Source organism: Bos taurus, chromosome 7 (genome assembly GCF_002263795.3).
Source record: "Bos taurus isolate L1 Dominette 01449 registration number 42190680 breed Hereford chromosome 7, ARS-UCD2.0, whole genome shotgun sequence".
Lineage (NCBI taxonomy): Eukaryota > Metazoa > Chordata > Mammalia > Artiodactyla > Bovidae > Bos > Bos taurus.
Window position 1 is genome coordinate 6,710,335 of NC_037334.1, and position 19,062 is coordinate 6,729,396.

Sequence of the window (19,062 nt, forward strand, 5' to 3'; positions counted from 1 at the left end):
AGTGCTGTTCCAAACATGTGTGTACGAATATTTGTTTGAACACCTGTTTTCAATTTTGGGGGGTCTACACTTAGGAGCAGAGTTGCTGGGTCATGTGATAATTCTATGTTTAAACTTTCAAGGAACCGGCAAAGTGGTTTCCATGGCGGCTACAGCATTTTACGTTCCCGCCAGTGGTGCACAAAGGTTCCAATTTCTCCACACTAACACTTGTTATTTTCCTGTTTTATTTTTTTGTGTTTTTTTTTTGGTGGGGAGCAGGAGGCAACCTAGTGAATTTGATTTGCATCCACTTTAAAGCATCTGCTCTGTGTAGACTCTGTCTCAAGTATTATGGGGGTGGGGGGAGGGGGAGTGGTCCCTGGGGCCTGGAAGAATTTATGGGGACTCTTGGAACAGTGGGAGCATATGTCTCTTGACCAGGCTAGGAGGGGCACCCAGGAAGACTTCCTGGGAGAAATGGGTTAGACAGAGCTTCACTTGTGGCTCAGACAGTAAAGAATCCATCTGCAGAGCAGAGGGACCAGGATTCGATCCCTGAGTTGGGAAGATCCCTTGGAGAAGGGCATGGCAACCCATTCCAGTATTCTTGCTTGGAGAATCCCATGCATCCTCCCAGGCTACAGTCCATGGGGTCTGCAGAGTGAGACAGGACTGAGCAACTAACACTTTCACTTTTACAAGGGTCTTGCGCTATGGCCCATGGGTCAGCTGCCTGTTTTTACAAATAAATTTTTGTTTATTTTTGCATGCACTAGGGTCTTTGTTCCTGCGAGCAGGCTTTCTCTAGCTGCAGCAAGCAGGGGCTACCCTTAAGTTATGATGCCTGGGCTTCTCATTGCGGCGGCTCCTCTGTGGCAGAGCACAGGCTCTAGCCGGGAAAGGGCTTCAGTAGTTGCGGTTCCCAGGCTCTAGAGCACAGGCTCTAGCCGGGAAAGGGCTTCAGTAGTTGCGGCTCCCAGGCTCTAGAGCACAGGCTCAGTAGTTACGGCGCACAGGCTTGGGTGCCCCAGGGCATGTGGAAACTTCCCGTACCAGGGATCAAACCCATGTCCCCTGCATTGGCAGGTGGATTCTTAGCCACTGGACCACCAGGGAAGCCTGCAAATAAAATTTTATTGGAACACAGCCATGCTCACTCATTTACATGTTGCCTATGTCTGCTTTTCACTATAACAGCAGAATTGAATCATTTCGAGAGAATGTATGACTGAGAAAGGTAAAAATGTTTATGTCAGGCTCTTTATAGAAAAACTTTGCCAACTCTTAAGCTAAGAAGGATCAGTGTGTACATCACTCCGACTCATGAGCTGGCATGATCAGGAATGGTGTTCTAGGTTTTCTGTCTGGTTGGGTTGTCCAGTACCTGAGAGGAGTGTGAGAGATGAGGCCAAGGGTTGGGGTCGGAGGTGGGGGTCTGCTCTGGGGCCAGTCATCTCCTCTGCTGGTTCCACCCTGTTTTTTCATCCTGCCCTGGGCTGGGAGGCTGGCCTTTAAAACATCAAAGGCTCCTTGTTGAGTTTGGCCCAGAGGGCAGAAGGAAAGTGACTAGGGAATTGGTTCTCTGGGGTCCCTCCTGCGGGAGGCTGTGGTGGCTCTGTTTTCTGCTGAGGGCTACACTGCCCTCCCCAGGACACCCTGCCTGCCCCTCCCTTACCCCTGCTGCCTTGGGTGTCCCCCCAGCACTGCTCATCCTGGAGGCTGGACCAGCCTGGCTGGCTTCCCAAACCCTGTCCCTTTGCCTCTTTTCCCCAATCACCCAGGGTGAGCATCTATCTGGGCTGTGTCCTGGGGGATGCATCGACCCAGCTGTCTCCCAAAAGATTTTCTCCTTTTTTTTTAGTGAGTGAAAACAGAACTTATTTTTTTATGGACTGAATGTTTATGTCCCCTTAAAATTCACATGTTGATCTCCTAACCCACAATGTGATGGGATTGGGAGGTGGGGCCTTTGGGAGGTGATTAAGTCATGAGGGTGGAGTTGTCATGAATGGGATTAGCACCCTTATACAAGAGACCCCAGAGAGCTTGCTCACCCCTTCTGCCATGTGTTGTTCAGTTGCTAGGTCACGTCCAAATCTTTGTGACCCCATGGACTGCAGCACGCCAGGATTCCCTGTCGTTTACTGTCTCCCAGAGCTTGCTCAAACTCATGTCCATTAAGTCAGTGATGCCATCCAACCGTCTCATCCTCTGTCGTCCCCTTCTCCTGCCTTCAATCTTTCCCAGGATCAGGGTCTTTTCAAATGAGTCGGCTCATCGCATCAGGTGGCCAAAGTATTTGAGCTTCACCTTCAGCATCAGTCCTTCCAATGTGTATTCAGGGTTGATTTCCTTGAGGATTGACTGGTTTGATCTCCTTGCTGTCCAAGGGACTCTCAAGAGTCTTCTCCAACACAATTCGAAAGCATCAATTCTTCGACACTCAGCCTTCTTTATCGTCCAGCTCTCACATCTGTACATGACCACCGGAAAAACCATAGCTTTCACTATCTGGACCTTTGTTTGCAAAGTGATGTTTCTGTTCTTTAATGCTGTCTAGGTTTGTCATAGCTTTTCTTCCAAGGAGCAAGTGTCTTTTAATTTTGCAGCTGCAGTCATTGTTCGCAGTGCTTTGGGAGCCCAAGAAGATAAAATCCGTCTCTGTGAGGATACCATATATACTGTATCAGTGTTTATATCAATATATATTGTCTGCAGCTGGGAATCAGGCTTGTGTCAGAACCTGACCATGCTGGAACTTTGATCTCAGACTACTAGCCTTCAGAACTGTGAGAGGTGAAAATCTGTTGTTTAGGGACTTCCCTGGTGCTCCAGTGGTTAAGACTCTGCAGTGCTAGTGCTGGAGGCCGGGGTTTAATCCCTGCAGGGAACTAGATTCTGTGTGCTTCAGCTAAGAGCCTGCATGCCGCCTTCAACTAAAGATCCTGCATGCTGCAACTAAAGATCCCAGATGCTTCGGCTAAGACCTGGCTCGGACAAACAAATTAAAAAAAAAATTTTTTTTTTTAAATCTACTGTTTACAAGCCACCAAGTCTATGGTATTCTGCTAACAGCAGCCTGTGCTGATGGAGACAGTCTGTATTATCTCCCAATTTACAGGTCAGGAGCCCAGCATGACATAGATGGTCCTCTACACAGGATCCCACAAAGCTGCAGTCAAGGTGTAAAAAAGCAGAGCCATCACTTTGCCAGCAAAGGTCCAGGTGGGGGAGCCTCACCTGAGACTTGGGGTCCTCCTCCCTGGGTGTGGGCGGAATCCAGTTCCTTGTGGGTGTAGGACTGAGCCCCTCGGCTCCTGTAGGCTGCTTGTTCTTCTTCCTTACAACCTGGCCACAGGCTTCCTCGAGGCTCGTGGCATCGCAGTTCTCTGCTGCCTCCAACTTCTGGCTGCTAGACCTTCTTCTCTAAAAGAATTGTCCTTCAAATACTTAATTTAATTTGGATTGTCCAACACTGTTTTTGTAAAATTGTGTAAAATAAAGTATACATAACATTAGCCCCCCTTTTATGCTTTGTTTAATTTTTAAAATTTGAAGTGTAGTTGATTTACAGTGTTGTGTTAGTTTTAGGTATACAGAAAAGTCATTCAAATATATATGTACACACACACATATATGTGTGTGTGTGCTAACTCTCTTCAGTCATGTCCAACTCTTTGCGGCCCTCTGGGCCATAGTCCACCAGTCTCCTCTGTCCATATGTATATATATATATATTCCTTTTCATATTCTTTTCCCTTATAGCTTATTAGGTTATTAAAGAATATTGGGTATAACCCCTTTTTAAGTGTACAGCTTAGTGGCATTAAGTACATTTACATTATTGTGCAACCATCACCACTGTATATCTCCAGAACTTTTCATTTCCCCCAACTGAAACTCTGCCTTTATTAAACACTAACTCCCCAATATCTCCTCCCCCAGCCGTTGGAACTACCATTCTACATTCTGTCTATGAATCTGTCTACCCTAGGGACCTCAGGTAAGTGGAATCATACTGCATTTGTCCGTTTGCGCCTGGCTTGTTTCACGCACAGTCATATTCTCAAGGTACATTCATGTCACATGGGTCAGAATTTCATTTCTTTTATGGTTAATATTGTGTTGTACAGATACACCATATTTTGTTTATCCATTTATCCATTGATGACACCTGGGTTGCTGCTACTATCCAACTTAGTTAAAAAATTTTTTTGATTAAGAAAACTGTTGTTAAAAAACAAAGACATAACCTAAAATTCCCTGATTAGGCCAGGCCCACCCTCCTTTACACAGACTCAGAAATCAAATGATTTGGAACCTTAACTGCATCTGCAAAAATCCCTTCACTTTGGCCCTATAATGTAACCTAATGAAGGGAGCAATGTCCCAACTATTCACTGGTCCCACCCATAAGTAAGGTATTACACCAAGACAGGAATCTTAGGAACCTGAGTCCCTCCTACCATGAGCCCCACCACCTCCCATTGCCCATGGGCAGTTAGAAAGGATTGCTCTGGAGGCTGGGGGGTGGAATTGGGAGTGGGGAGTTCCTCATCAGAAACACAGTGCCCCATCCTTCCAAATAAAGACCACGTGCATTGAGATAATGATAGTCCTTTGTCCTCTGGGCTGAGTGTCAATGCCCTGGATGACAAGACCCTGCAGGCAGGAATGGAGGGACTGCATTCAAGTTGCAAGTCCCCTGTCCCCATGCACAGAGGAAGCATCTGCTCACTTTTGAGACCTTTTGGAAGTGACTGGCCATTGGTTTTTGTCCCTATCGGGTCCAAGGGGACCCCTCGGAAAGGTTTTCAAAGGACTGACTGGCTGATGGCCAGACCTCTTACTGAGGTTATTGATTGTTGCGATGAAGGACCTTTTGCAGACAATCAGAGGGCTGAGTCCCCATGACTCATGGTGTCCTAGGCACCTGGAGGCTGTGTACCAAAGGTGGTGACCGTCAGGGGAGGCTGCGTGTGTGCATGCGTGTGGCTCCCGGCCACACCTGGTTGAGTCACCAGGGAAACCGCTGGGCAGTGGGGACACCGGCAGGTTGGAGGGGGTGGCCTAAGGGGTTCCACGTGGATCATCAGCTCCTTTAGGGATTCCTGTTTCACATTTGGGTTCAGTTTGGGGTCCTTGGGCATGTCACTGAGGCTGCTTCCATGTGGGGCTTGGGGTGGGGATAGGGGTGGATCGTGAGTCCATGGCTATAAAGCACGTGGTACATGGAGAGCAGTCACCTACAGTGGCCACCATCATCAGTGACAGCTCCTCGTGGGCAGGGAGGTGGCCCCTGTGAGCCCAGATCCTTTCACCACCACCCTTCCATGGCCTGTAAGACGAAGCCTTATCCTTCCTCTGGGAAATCCCACCAGAGTTAGCACCATTAGAGCAGGGTTCCCTGGGTCCTGGGGCTGGTGGGACTCTGAGCACCAGCTCCGATCCAGGTGTGGAAGGTTCTGCTGAAGCCTAAGTCATTGCTGCCCCTTAGTGAATACACTAGGTGCTCAATAAATACCTGCCCAATTTTTTTCAAAGGAGGAAAAAACTTGGACGCAGCTTAGGGCTCTAACCTGGAGGGTACGCTCAGTGGATTGCACTGATGTGCCCATCACCCAGATCAAAACGTGGGAACATCCAGTGTCCCCAAGGTTCCGTCTGCCATTGAGGAAACCGTGCTTCTGCCCTCTATCCCAGGAGATGAGTTTTGCCAGCTGTTGATTTCACTGATGGAATTCACTGTGGAATCACCATTATGCCCTCGGTCATGTCTGGTCCCTTTGCTCAATTTGGTGCTCAGGGGTTCCCACGTTCTGTATGTAGTAGAACTCCTCCACCTCAGCCTACCCTGCCATTGGTGTATTGTTATTATTCGGTCACTAAGTTATGTCCCATTCTTTGCAAGCCCTGGACTGCAGCACTCCAGCTCCTCTGTCCTTCACTGTCTCCGAGTTTGCTCCAATTCATGTCCGTTGGGTCTGTGATGCTAAACAGTTTCACCCTCTGGTGCCCCCTGATCCTTTTCCCCTCAACCTTTCCCAGCATTAGGGTTTTTCCAATGAGTCAGAGCTTTGCATCAGGGCGCCAAAGTATTGGAGCTTCAGCTTCAGCACCAGTCTTTCCAGTGAATATTCAGGGTTGATTTCCTTAAGGACTGACTGGTTTTCTCTCCTTGCATTAAATGAATATACTATAGTTCATTCATTGATGACATTTGGGTTCTTTCTTCCCTTCCTTCCTCTCTTTCTTTCTTCCTCCCTCTCTCTCTCCCTCCCTTCCTTCTTTCTTCACTGTGAATACTGTGGCTATATTTCTTTAGTGCAAACATACAGATTTATTCCTTTAGGGGTACACATCTAGGAGCAGGATTACAGGATTGTAACTTTAGGAGATACTGACAAACACTTTTCCAAAGTGGCTGGACCAATTTATTGCTCGTGAAAACAGAACAACCACCCCGAGGGGAGACTGCAGCTACTTAAGGAGCATGGCCTGCAGAGTCTGCAAAAAGAAAATCCGGAACACGAACCGTGGACAAGATTTGAGAGTACCCCCTAGACTGGCTGATGAGGGGGCATGTAGCAGGTAAGCGAATAATGCTCGGGTTGAATTTTGTGAAATGAGACATCCCCACTACATCTGAGCCGGAGAACATTTATTATGCCCACTCAGGTCCTGATGGCCTTCCCTGGTGGCTCAGACAGTAAAGAATCTGCCTGCAAGGCAGGAGACTCAGGCTTGATCTCTGGGTCAGAAAGAGCCCCTGGAGGAGGAAATGACAACCCACTCCAGTGTTCTTGCCTGAAGAGTCCCATGGACAGAAGAGCCGGGTGGGCTACAGTCCACGGGGTCACAGAGTCAGAGATGACTGAGCAACTAACACACACACACACACACACACACACACACACAGGTGCTTATTCTGACAATCACCAGCTTCTATGCCCACGGAAGTGGCCTTTCAGGAAAATATTGAAAAACATTGACTGTGGCTTCGGATTCAGCCAAGTGTGACTTTGCTGGGCTAAGTCGCCTCCCCTCTCTGTGCCTCGGCCTTCCTTTCCTGTAAAATGGGAAAGCCCTTGGGAACTCCCAAGGGCACTATGAGCAGTACGGAGACGCTGCTAGTGGGCTTTGTGCTCCAGCGGCTAAGACTCCACAGCGTCAATGTAAGGGGCCCCGGTTGGATCCCTGGTCAGGGAACTAGATCCCAGCTAAGAGTTCACATGCTGAAACTAAAGATTCCGAATGTCGAAACTAAGACCTAGCACAGCCAAATATATATATTTAAAGGGAGACGTTGATAGAAAGTGATTTAAAAATCCCGGCTCACTGTGGGCGACCCGCAGATGAGCGCTGGATCCCAGCTGCCGGTGGTTCTTAGAGGAAGATTCCTTTACTTTCCTCGGAAGATTTGTGACGGTTTACAAGCGCTGGGGCTTGCCAACATATTTCAAATATGTGCTTGGCCTCCCAGCCGCATCCACATTCCCCTTATCACTCCGGTGGAGGAGTCAGAGATCCCAGCCAAGGCGTCACTTTCCCTTCTCCGCGTCCGCCTGCTGCCAGCGGAGCCCTCCGCCCCGCGCTCGTTCGCTGGTTCGCAGCCTCGGGTGTGTGTCCAGGGGCCGCTTGCATAAACTCTGTGTTACGTAAGTCCTGAGCTGATTTTTGGAAAACTCCCACCCCCTCCTCCCAGCACCTTTTTTTTTTTCTTTCCCTCCAGATTTTCCAGTGTCACCCAAATACCCAGCTGCAGGAGGGGGGATGGGGAAGGGGTTGTTTACACGTCTTGGTTAGAACAGCGTGTCTGGAGGCCCGGCCAAAATGTGTGTGAGTGCTTTCGATTGTGGAAAAACAAATGTGATTTGAGAAATCGAAAAAGGAAAAAAAAAAAAAAGAGGAAAAATGAAATGGAAAACAACTGCTGGCAGAACTGGAACTTGGAGGCACGGCCCCGATTGCAGGATTTCTAACGACCTGGGGAAGAATGTTCCGGAATACTCTAGGAGGCCCTTGTGCTCTTGGCAGGCTGACAGCCCGTGCCCCTCACCCTCCACACCACATCACTCGGGCCACTCCGGACGTGCTGAGGAGGGCGAACGGCTGCTTCTTTTCCCGGGGTTGTGAGCACATGTCCCCAGGCGCTTAAAAATAGCCACGGTTTATTGCAGACCTGAGTCTAACAATCAGGGTTTTCTTCAGATGTAAAAACTTTTCCACCGCAAGGGCAGTTTTTTTTAAATATGTGTAGTAGGAGTTTTCCTTTTCTTTCTCCCAAGAGTAGATATGAAGGCTTGAGTTTAAAATGGCCAGCCCGGGGTTGTGTGTGTGTATGTGTGTTTGAGGATTGAGGGACCTACTAATATTGAAGACCTACAATGTGCCAGAGCCTATGTGGAGCCCCCACTGGGCCTCAGGACTCAGAGAGCCATTAGTTTTTCTGGGGGTCGGGGAAGGAATCAGAGGTACTGCTAATCCTTGGCTAGCCAGGAGTTCCACTGTCCGAGTGTGAAGTCTCTGATCCTGACCCAGGCTTGTTTCCCTGTATGAACCTAGCCTCCATGGACCCCCTGAAACTGAAGGTAAGTTGCTGGCATATGTCTACCATGAATAATTCCAGCTTTCATCACACAGGGCCCCAGGACATCAAAAAGACACAAAACCAGTGACTTCCCCTCTCAATGCGGGGAGCTTGGGTTCGACCCCTGGTCAGGGAACTAAATCCCACAAGCCGCAACTAAAGATCCCATGAGCTGAAACTAAGACTTGGGGCAGCTAAATAAATATTAAAAAAAAAAAAAAAAAAACCGCTCCTCCAAAGAGATTTTTTAGAGAACCATGGCCTAGAGCTTAGGTCAAGTTGCTTCTCTTCTCCAGTCCTCAGTTTTGTTATCTGAGAAATGGGTTTATCTCCTGATACTTGCTAGATATGTGGTCTGGAGTCCCTCCCCACACTCCACCAGATACTGACATGTCCACTGGAGGAGGCTTTTTCCTGCCTTTGTAGTGCAAACTTGTAACAAGGCCACCTTGATCTTTGTGAGTAAAGCTCAGGGTTGAAATATGACCTCTGGGAGGGACTTCCTGGTGGTCCAGTGACTAAGAGTCCACATTCCCAATGCAGGAGGCCTGGATTCAATCCCTGGTCAGGGAACTAGATCCTGCATGCCCCAACTGTAGATCCCGTGTGCTGCAACTAAGACCCAACGCAGCCAGATAAATATTTTTTTTTAAAAGAAAGTTACCTGTTTATTTTTATGAAAAAGAAAAAAAAAAAATGTCTTCACGGGGTCTGAGGCACATTTCCTTTTTCATTAGTTTTCTGCCTGGCCAAGAGGTCTAAGTGTTACCAAATGATTGGGTCGTCAGATTTAACATCACAGAAATGTAACGTCACAAATTTAACCTCATCAGATAAAACGTGAGGTACCCAGTTAAATGGAGATTCAAACAGCACATTTTTAGCATAAATATATACCAAATTTCACATGAAATGGGACATACTTCCTCCATTTAAAATTTTTTTTAGGTTTTAGAACCTAAAAATTTCATTTTCACCCTCTGAAGTAAGAAAAAATAAAACTTTTCTTTTCCTCTGCCCTAAATTTTTTTTTTCTTCTGATTTGAAAGGATATCAAGGGACTTCCCTGGCAGTCCCAGTAGTTAGGACTTATCCTTCCAATGCAGGGGGTGTGGGTTTGATCCCTGGTCGGGAAGCGAAGATCCCACATCCCCTGAGGCCAAAAAACTGAACCATAACGCAGAAGCAGTGTTGTGACAAATTCAATAAAGACTTTTTTTAAAAATGGCCCACGTTAAAAAAAAAAATCTTAAAAAAAAGAAATTACAACATTTCTGTGAACTCCTAAAAGTACCAGGGCTCTGGACTTCCTGTCCGTGATGTATCAGCTGGCCCTGGAAAAGGTGGCCTTCATTTAAGTTCAAGTTCCCTGGGTGGACAGTGACCACAGAGATTCCCTTAAGTGACACCGTCCGGCATCTCCCAGGCCTCAGGCCAGTTCTGGGAAAAATCGGGGAGAAGTGTCGCTGGTTCAGGTTGCTCTGCCCCTCACAGAGATGCTTCCGGTCCTTAGGGGCTCTGTTTGAATACAAGGAAGCATGAATCAGACCTCGGCGCCCCCGGAGGCAGGCCCAGTGAGGTGTCTTTCCAAGGGGCTACCCTGAATGCTCACCCCTTTGCTCACTGGCCTTCCGGCAGCCTGGGGTTTGAGGACAAATTTAGATCATTGGTCATCTGACTGAAGTAGACCTTCAACAATTTCCCAGGGTTTTAACAAGTTGTGACCAGACCTTTCTCGAGGAACCACTAGAGGGTCAGAGCCATCTTGGCAGCTTGGGCCCCAGCTGGGTTTTGTTGAGATGAGCCAGGTGGATCAGATATTTGGGGCCCCAAATACCCAGAACTGCCTTTGATTTCTGTCTGGCTATGATGTCCATGATTTTTGCGTGATTTCTGCCTGATTATGAGGAGGTTCAAGAGGAACCAACCTATGCTTGGTTCCTGTTGAAGTATAGCAAAAAAACAACACAATATTGTGAAGCAATTATCCTCCAATTAAAAAAAATAAACTTTTTAAAAAAGGAAACAAGCTGTAACAAAATCCAGTCACCAGATTGAGAAAATAAAAGGCAGGATACCCAATTAAACTGGGATTTCAGATAAACAACCATTTCCCCTCCCTCCACCTCATCACCACACGGCATGTGGGATCTTGGTTCCCTGACCAGAGATTGAACCCTCACCCCCTGCATTGGAAGCGTGGAGTCTTAACTGCTGGTCCGCTAGGGAAGTCCTAAACAAAGATTTTAAAATGTAAGTATATCCTAAATTTTGCATGGAATGAGATATACTGAAAAGTCACCCAGTGTTTATCGAAATTCGGATGTAACTGGGTGTCCTGTGTTTTGTCGGGAGGTGGTGGGGGAGCACGCATCCTAGCTTGAGGTGGTAGTGGGTGCCAGGCCAGCAGTGTCATCTCCTTACGTCATCACCACAGCCAGTGAACAGATGAGGAGGCTGAGGGCTGAGGGATGCTGGTGCGGAGTGGAGGTCTTTCTGGTGGGCGGCTGCAGGCGTGTCCACACAGGCATGCAGAATTCAGGTTTAATCCTGCCAGAGCAGAGCTCCTCAAGTAATTAAATGTAGCATTGCAACATGACACAGCTACTCCACTCCTGGGGATCTACCCCATCCCACCCGCACCAAACTGAAAACAAGTGTTTTCACGAGTTTTTGCACACACATGTCCACAGTATCACTGGTCCCAATCGCCAGAATGTAGAAACAAAGGAATTTCCTGGCGGTCCAGTGGTCAGGGCTTCAAGCTTCCACTGCAGGGGGCTCGGTTCAATCCCTGTTTGGGGAACTAAGATCCTGCTGGCTGTGAGTTGTGGCCAAAAGAAAAAGGGAAAAGGTAGAAACAAGTCCCAATGTCCATCAGTGGATGAATGGATAAACACAATGTGATCATCCATACAATTACAAAGAAATAATACAAAGGAATGGAGCGCTGATTCATGCTATGATGTGGATAAACCTCAAAAACACCATGCCGCGTGAAGGAAGCCCAAACACAAAAGTTTATATGTGATTCCACTTATATGAAAGATCCAGAATAGGCAAATCCACAGAGACAGGAAGTAGATTTGGTGGTTGCCAGGGGCTGGGGGAGGGGACGTGGGGAGTGATTGCTAATGAGATGGGCTGTCCTTTTGGGGGTGAAGGAAATGTTTAGGAACTAGATAAAGGCGCTGATTGCCCAACACTATAAATGTAGTAAATGCCACTGAAACACAAACTTGAAAATGGTTAAAATGGTAAATTTTATATTGTTTATTTGACCACAACTTTTAAAAAATATTAGGGAGGGGCTGGCTAAGAGGAAACTTGGGCTATCATCAGGCCTGTGGCCAGATTCCTGGAAAAGTTGTGAGCAGGGACCCTCTTTGGTGGGCTTCCCAGGTGGCTCAGTGGGTAAAGAAACCACCCACAATGCAGGAGACGCGGGTTCAAGTCCCCGGGTCAGGAAGATCCCCTGGAGGAGGACGTGGCAACCCACACCAGTATTCTTGCCTGGGAAATCCCATGGGCAGAGGAGCCTGGCGGGCTACCGTCCATAGGGTTGCAAAGAGCCGGACACGACAGTGACAGAGCGTGCATGCAGGCACGCGCCCACTTTGGTTGGTTACTTGCTGTCAGGATCCGTGCCGTTTATAGATGTCAGGCTCCACTGAATGCTGGGAGGCAGGACCACTGGTGTGCTGCCCCCTTACAGAAGTGGCGACTGAGGCCCTTGAGATCAGGGAACTCGCCCAGGGACTCAGCGTGAGCAGCTGGGATTGCCTGTGGGACCTCAGGCCCAGCAGGTCCGTCCAGGGAAATACCATTTGCAGGCCAAAGGTGCTCAAGTCACACTGGGGGTGGGCCCAGGAAAGCCATCGCAGGACATTGTAGCGGGGAGAGCCAAGGGCTTCTCCTCTGACAGCCCCTGGCAGGCCCAGCATACAGGGGCTGACGGAGGATCAGAAAAAGGCCAGAATCCCCATAATCAGGAGATGCTTTGGTTAAGAGCTGGGTTCCTGGAACCAAGTAGCTGGCTTTGTTGGGCTAGGGGAAGGGCTTCACCCCTCTGAGCCTCAATTTCCCCCCTGAACCTGCCCCTCCCCCCGAGGGTCAGCATTAGCAGAAGGTGATGCTATGCGTGGGCTGGTGTGGCGTTGAACCCAATCCCTAGAGAGTTCACCACACCCCAGGGCATCTCGATCGAGCCTTGAAACCCCTCCCCCGAGGAGCTTGGACATCTAGTTATCTGTTTGAGAAATGAGCATCGCGGAGAGGACACCGGCTATTCTGAAATGTTTAAACAGGACCAAAGTCAGTCCACCCTGCTGAGAACTGGGGGTTGGGGGGCAAGCACACACAGGGTGCTCTGGGTGGGAGATGTAGGATAATCCACTGACTGATGGATTGAACGATGGATAATACTTTCAAGAAAACAAGGTAGCAGATGGGGTCATCTTGTTCTTGCAAGAGAGAGAGGTTCCCTGCTCAGGCAGAGCTGAACAGAAAGGCACAGCGTCCCATGCAAAGGGGAGTTAAAGGCAGAGAGAAAGAGACAGAGAGGGGACTGCAGAGAGATGGGGAGAGACAGAGAAAGTGAGAGAGGGACCCTGAGATTGGCTGATAGAATTCAGCCTTTGAGCTACTTTGAATTGAAGCCCCTGATGGGATTCAAACCTTCATCTGACAGATGCAGAAAGAAGCTGAGAGGTGGAGGGAGTGCCCTCCTTTCATCATCACCCGCACCCGTGGGTGCAGCTCTGGTGGAGCCCCCAACATCCCCCAGCCTCACGGATGTCCTCTGTCCCCACTCCTGCATCCCCCTGGCCCACAAGTCCAGTTAAAAATAGCTAGTGGAGGACCACGGTGACTTCTGAAAGGGGCCTCAGCCCAGCCAGCCACGACGTGCAGGCCACAGCCAGTGACGGCATTCACTGTGGCAGCACTCAGAGTACAAAGGCGCCTTCAGGGGAACCGGCGTGTCTGGATCGGATTTCTGGAGAGCAAACGCTTCTTTCATTTCCCTGAGCCCCGGCAGGGATCTGCCCTAACGGCAGAAGAAAACATCCCCTGGAAGGGAACAGGATCTCTTTGGGGGTGTGGGGGGAGCCCCAGGGCTCTACTGAATGCTGGCACAGAGAGAAGCTCCCGGGGCACCCCAAGGCAGCCCCCTTCCCCCATTTAGAGTAAGTTGGGAAGGCTTCCTTCTCCAGTGTTATGAAAGCGGCTCTGTAGCACTGGCATTCTTTCTTTCCCAAATGCTTGGGGAAATTTACCAGTGACGCTGTTCAGACCTGGCTTGCTACGCGGGAAAGTTCTCCACCAGCCCATCGGTTTCTTCCATAGATACAGGGCTATCCTGGCGATCTCTGTCTTCTTTTTAAGAATATTTGTTTATTTGGCTGAGTTAGATCTTGGTGGCAACACCCCAGATCTTCAGTTGCCACATGTGAATTCTTAGCTGTGGCATGTGGTATCTGGTTCCCAGACCAGGGATTGAACCCAGGGCCCCCTGCATCGGGAGTGTGGAGTCTTAGCCACTGGACCACCAGGGTGGTCCCCTGGTGATCTGCTTCTTCTTGAGTGAGTTGGGGGAATTTGAGTCTTTCAAGGAATTTGTCCGTGTCATCTGAGCCATTGAATTGACTGGAATCAAGTTGTTTTTGAACGGAGGAGCCTGGAAGGCTGTAGTCCATGGGGTCGCTGAGGGTTGGACACGACTGAGCGACTTCACTTTCACTTTTCACTTTCATGCATTTGAGAAGGAAATGGCAACCCACTCCAGTGTTCTTGCCTGGAGAATCCCAGGGACGGGGGAGCCTGGTGGGCTGCCGTCTATGGGGTCGCACAGAGTCGGACACGACTGAAGCGACTTAGCAGCAGCAAGTTTTTTATAGAATGCCCTGGTGAACCTTTTGATATGTGTAGGACTTGTCCCCAGGGTCCCCTCTCTCCTTCCTGACATTGATCATTTGTGTCTTCTTTTATTTTTCTGATCCATGTGGCTCAGCCCAGGATGAGAAGCTCCACACCTTGGTGTTGACTTTGTCCCAAAATTCGGGCAGTAGTGGGCTTTGTTGTTCTCACTGTTCTGATGGCAATGACATCAGAGGTCCTTTTGGAAAGGCCACCCCGCCTGTGCGAACAACCTGCCTATGTAAAGGTGATGGTCAACCATCTTCTGGCTGCACCCTTCGAACTCCCTAACTTTAACTTCTAAACATAGAACAGAAAGAACTTTGGGCCCTGTGAAGTCCAAAGTCCCTGGCTCAAATCCGTTCCTTTTTGTCAGGACTGGGCTAGAGTAAGGCAAGTGAGGCCTCCAAGTGTAAAATGGAAAGAGGTGTCCATCAGCAGGCTTGTGGAAGGCAAGGTTGGAGAAAGCTCACGGAGACAACTTGGCCACGGCGTCTTGGGTTACCATGACAACAGGTGATGCTAATCCCTGCTTGCTACACCTGTGAAGAGGGGGAGGAGATGGAATTAGAACTGATGCACGGATTAAATATATAATAATATATGGATGCCACACCCAGGGAAGTAAACATCCTGAAAATAATGATGGTGTGTGCATGCTCAGTTGTGTCCCAGTCTTTGTGACTCCATGGACTGTGGCCCTCCAGGCTCCTCTGTCCATGGGATTCTCCAGGCAAGGAACACTGGAATGGGTTGCCATTTCCTCCTCTAGGGGATCTTCCCAACTCAGAGATCAAACCCGTGTCTCCTGCGTTGGCAGGCGGATTCTTTGCCGCTGAGCCACCTTGGAAGGATTCATAATAATTATTTAGCTTCCTTAGAGCCGTTATTTGCTCCATTTTACAGATGAGAACACTGAGATCCAGAGCTGGTGGCAGAGACAGGATTCGAACTCTGGCTGTGTGCGCTTTGGTCATCACTGCCGACCGAAATCACAGCTCCACCCGCGTTCCTCTCTGCTTGGGTTTGCATATTCAGCTGGAGAAAAGTGATTTAAAACAGGAACACCCACGGTGGCCCTGAGTCTGCCTAAGTTCTGGAAGCGGGGCAGCCTCAGGACTCTGAACTTGGCTGGTGTTTTCCCCTAGCCCCAGGGGCCCAGGGACCAGGATTTGGCCTGTCTTAGGCCCCAAACCACCTGCTCGGCCCAGCGTCCAGCCGGCCTGCGTGTGAGTGAGGCAGAGAGGGGACCCTCCGCCGTCCTTATATACCGGGGTTATTTTTAACCCGGCCTTCCAGAACATTACGGAGCTTCCTCTCTCCGACTCGCAGGAAGCCCTACTTGGCTGTGTTTCCTGCTAACACGCGGCCCTGAGATTGCTGAGAACAACAGGCTCAAGACTGCTCGGCTCCGGGGAAAAAAAAAACCTGGCCCCCTTTCAAAGCCCTGACAAAACCCTTTAAGAGCCCAGCGCTCCCGCCAGCCAGAGCATGGCCCCCACAGGGCTGACAGATTGGTCCAGACTGTGTCCAGGGCCCTCAGGCAGGGGGGCCCCAACTCCATCACCCCTTCCCAAGGTGGGCAGAAAAACCTGTGCTCTCCACCCCACCCCCACCACGCCCCTTGGAGAGACAAATACTTGCCTTGGTGGATTTTTTTATGCTTCTGTTTTTTTTTTTAATTTTTACCTGTGTATTTTTACTGAGGGGAAATTCACGTAACATAAAATTAGTCATTTTCAAGCAGAAAATTTGGTGGCATTGAGTCCATTCTCCGTGCTGTGCAACTATCACCTCTACCGAGTTCCCAAACATTTCCACCACACCAGAAGGAAATCCAGCCCCCATCAGCAGTCACTCCCTGTTCCTCCTCCTCCAGCCCCCGGCAACCACTGATCTGCTTTCTGTCTCTACGGCTTGGCCTCTCGTGGACATTTCTTAGAGATGGAATCGTGCGTTGTGTGGCTTCTAGCGTCTGTCTTCTCTCCCATAGCAGTTTTCGAGGTTCATCCACCCTGCAGGATGAATCAGCGCTTCACTCCTTTTTATGACTGAGTACTATTCCACTGCATGGAGGCCCCCGTGTTTTGTGTTATCCACCCCACTGTGTTCTTCTGTTTGTTTTGGCGGCAGCAGGCAAGATTTTAGCTCCCCGACCAGGGACTGAATCCATGCCCCCTGCGGTGGGAGTCTTGACTACTGGACTGCCAGAGAAGTCCCTACTTGTTGATGGATGGATGTTGCTTTCCAACATACTTTGAAGGCTTAGGTTCAGAAGAAACTATTTTTGTCAATGCTGTGTCATTTTTTTTTGGAAGTGTGGCCGTTTGAGAGCAGAGCGAGTCATCCATAGTGTCTGCGATTTGGCAGCAGGTGCGGAGGAAAAGTGCTTGGCGACAGAGGCATCTCAGCACTTCCGTTCTGGTTTGACCTGTTCTTCCCGTGGTCTTTTGTGCGCAGTGATGGTTTCTCACCAGGGGGGCAGTGAGCTGCTGGGGGCAGCTAGGATCTGGTTCAATCCAGCCTCCTTTGCTTAACAACCATGGGACGCTGGACAAAGCCCTTTGGTTCTCTTAAAGCCTAAAACCCTTATTCTTTGACATCAGCCCCCAGTATCCAGAGATCTTTGTGCTGGGAGGGCCCTCTCCTTTGCAGATGAAGAAACCGAGACTTAAAGAGGGCTTGCCCAGGGTCTCAGGGGTACAAGAAGCTCAGAGGTGGGGCTCCCCGGTGGTCTGGTGGTTAAGACTCTATGCTTCCATTTCAGGGGGTGTGGGTTCGATCCCTGGTCGGGGAACTAAGATCCCACATGCCACGTAGTGCAGCCAAAGGGGAATAAAAAGGAAACAAAACAAAACAAAAATGCCAGGGATGCAGCCCCAGCTTGATCTTGGGTGGGCTCCTCTCCTGGTTGGGGACTGGCATCCTTGTGAGCAGCCTTCTCCTGACCCTCCCAGGGTCCTTTCTTTGGCCCCTCAGAGGAGCCACTGCCTCCTTTTCCAGTTTTTCTTGTCAGTACCTCCTGGAGTCACCCATCCTGTTGTTTGCTCCTTTGTGGCTTTGTCTCAGATAAGATCTTGTCACCATGTCTAAAGACATTTGCTTGAGTCAGTGGTTCTTACCTGATGGAGATTCTGCACTCCAGGGGATGTCTGGCAATGTCTGGGGACATTTTTTGTTGTCACAACTTGGGGTAGAGGGTGCTATTTGCTTTGAGTGGGTAGAGACCAGAGATGTTGTTCAACACTCTACAGGGCCCAGGATGTCCCCTACCCACAGGGATGATGGACCCCAAATGTCAGCACTGACATGAGAGAGACCCTGCCTCAACATGCAAGAGATCCTGTTTGCTGTCTATCTATCATCAACCAGTCTATCATCTGTCAATTGATCATCTAGTTATCATCTTTCAATCATCAATCAATCATCTATCAGTTATGTATCTACCATCCATCTAATTATCCGGCATCTATCTGGTAGTCATCTGTCTATATCTATCTACCATATTTATTCCTGTTGGCTCAGGTGGTAAAGAATCTGCCTGCAATGCAGGAGACCCAGGTTCAATCCCTGGGGAGGAAAGATCCCCTGGAGAAGGGAGTGGCAACCCCCTCCAGCATTCTTGCCTGGGAAATCCCACGTGCATGAGGTCAAAAAGAGTTGGACTGAACGACTATCACTTTCGCCATATCTATAATCTATCAATTATCTATCTCCTATCTATCTACCTACTTAACCTATCACAGATAACAAGCCAGTCTCAAATATCAGCAGTGCCAAGAAATCCCAACCCAGCGATGACTCATGTGTCTGTATCAGAAAGGGCCGGGGTCCTCTGTGGGCTGGCTCCTTCCCACCTCCCAAGACTTGGAATCCTCCTACAGCCCTATGAGGTGGGATCCTTTATCCCCAGGTGAGGAAACTGGGACCCAGGGAGGGGAGGGGCCTTGCGTGTGAAGCGGAGCTCAGGTTGCACTCTGAGGGCAGTAGGGAGCCATGAGAGGTGTTAAAGCAAGGGAGGAAACCAGTTGAGTCTGTGTTGGGGAGATGGCTTTGGGCCCCGGATGTGGGCTTGACTGAGGCAGGGAGCCTCGAGGGGACCCCTTTGGGAGAGCTAAAGGACTCCAAGAAGGAGGGGGCGACCCAAGTAGGGTTCAGGAGAGGTACTGGAGAGAGAAAGAGACGAGCAGGGCTGTTTCTGTAACAGGAGCTGCAGGCTGTGGCTGCAGAAGGGAGGGGGCCAGCTTCATTGGGCTCCTCCTGGGGGTCCAGGCATGGACCACCATATCTGTCCCTGGGGAGGGGAGGTCCGCTGAAGAGGGGAATGGCAGCCCAGCTTGTCACCGAATAAGCCTTCATCAGTGTTTATCTAGGCCAGGTACGGTTCAGTAGGGACACAGACTTCTGGTGAGGAACTGGCATGTGGGGGGGCTCCAGCCTGAGGGGGACATTTGGACATAGACATCCCCAATTCTGTGGGATTCGGACGGGGCAGTGGGAAGGACCCAGTGCTGGGGGCTCCCAGAGCGGGAACAGGGTCTCTGCCTGGGACTGGGGAGCACCGCCCAGGGAAA

At 49.6% G+C, this 19,062-nt stretch overlaps 1 long non-coding RNA gene across 1 annotated transcript; it reads left to right on the forward strand.

Annotated features, from left to right (window-relative positions):
• Window positions 1–899: 899 nt before the first annotated feature.
• LOC132345681 (uncharacterized) lies at window positions 900–16,719 on the forward strand. The gene is made up of 3 exons (XR_009495148.1): window positions 900–3,985; window positions 6,436–7,640; window positions 15,395–16,719. It is a non-coding gene; the product is annotated as an uncharacterized lncRNA (long non-coding RNA).
• The last annotated feature ends 2,343 nt before the right edge of the window (window positions 16,720–19,062 follow it).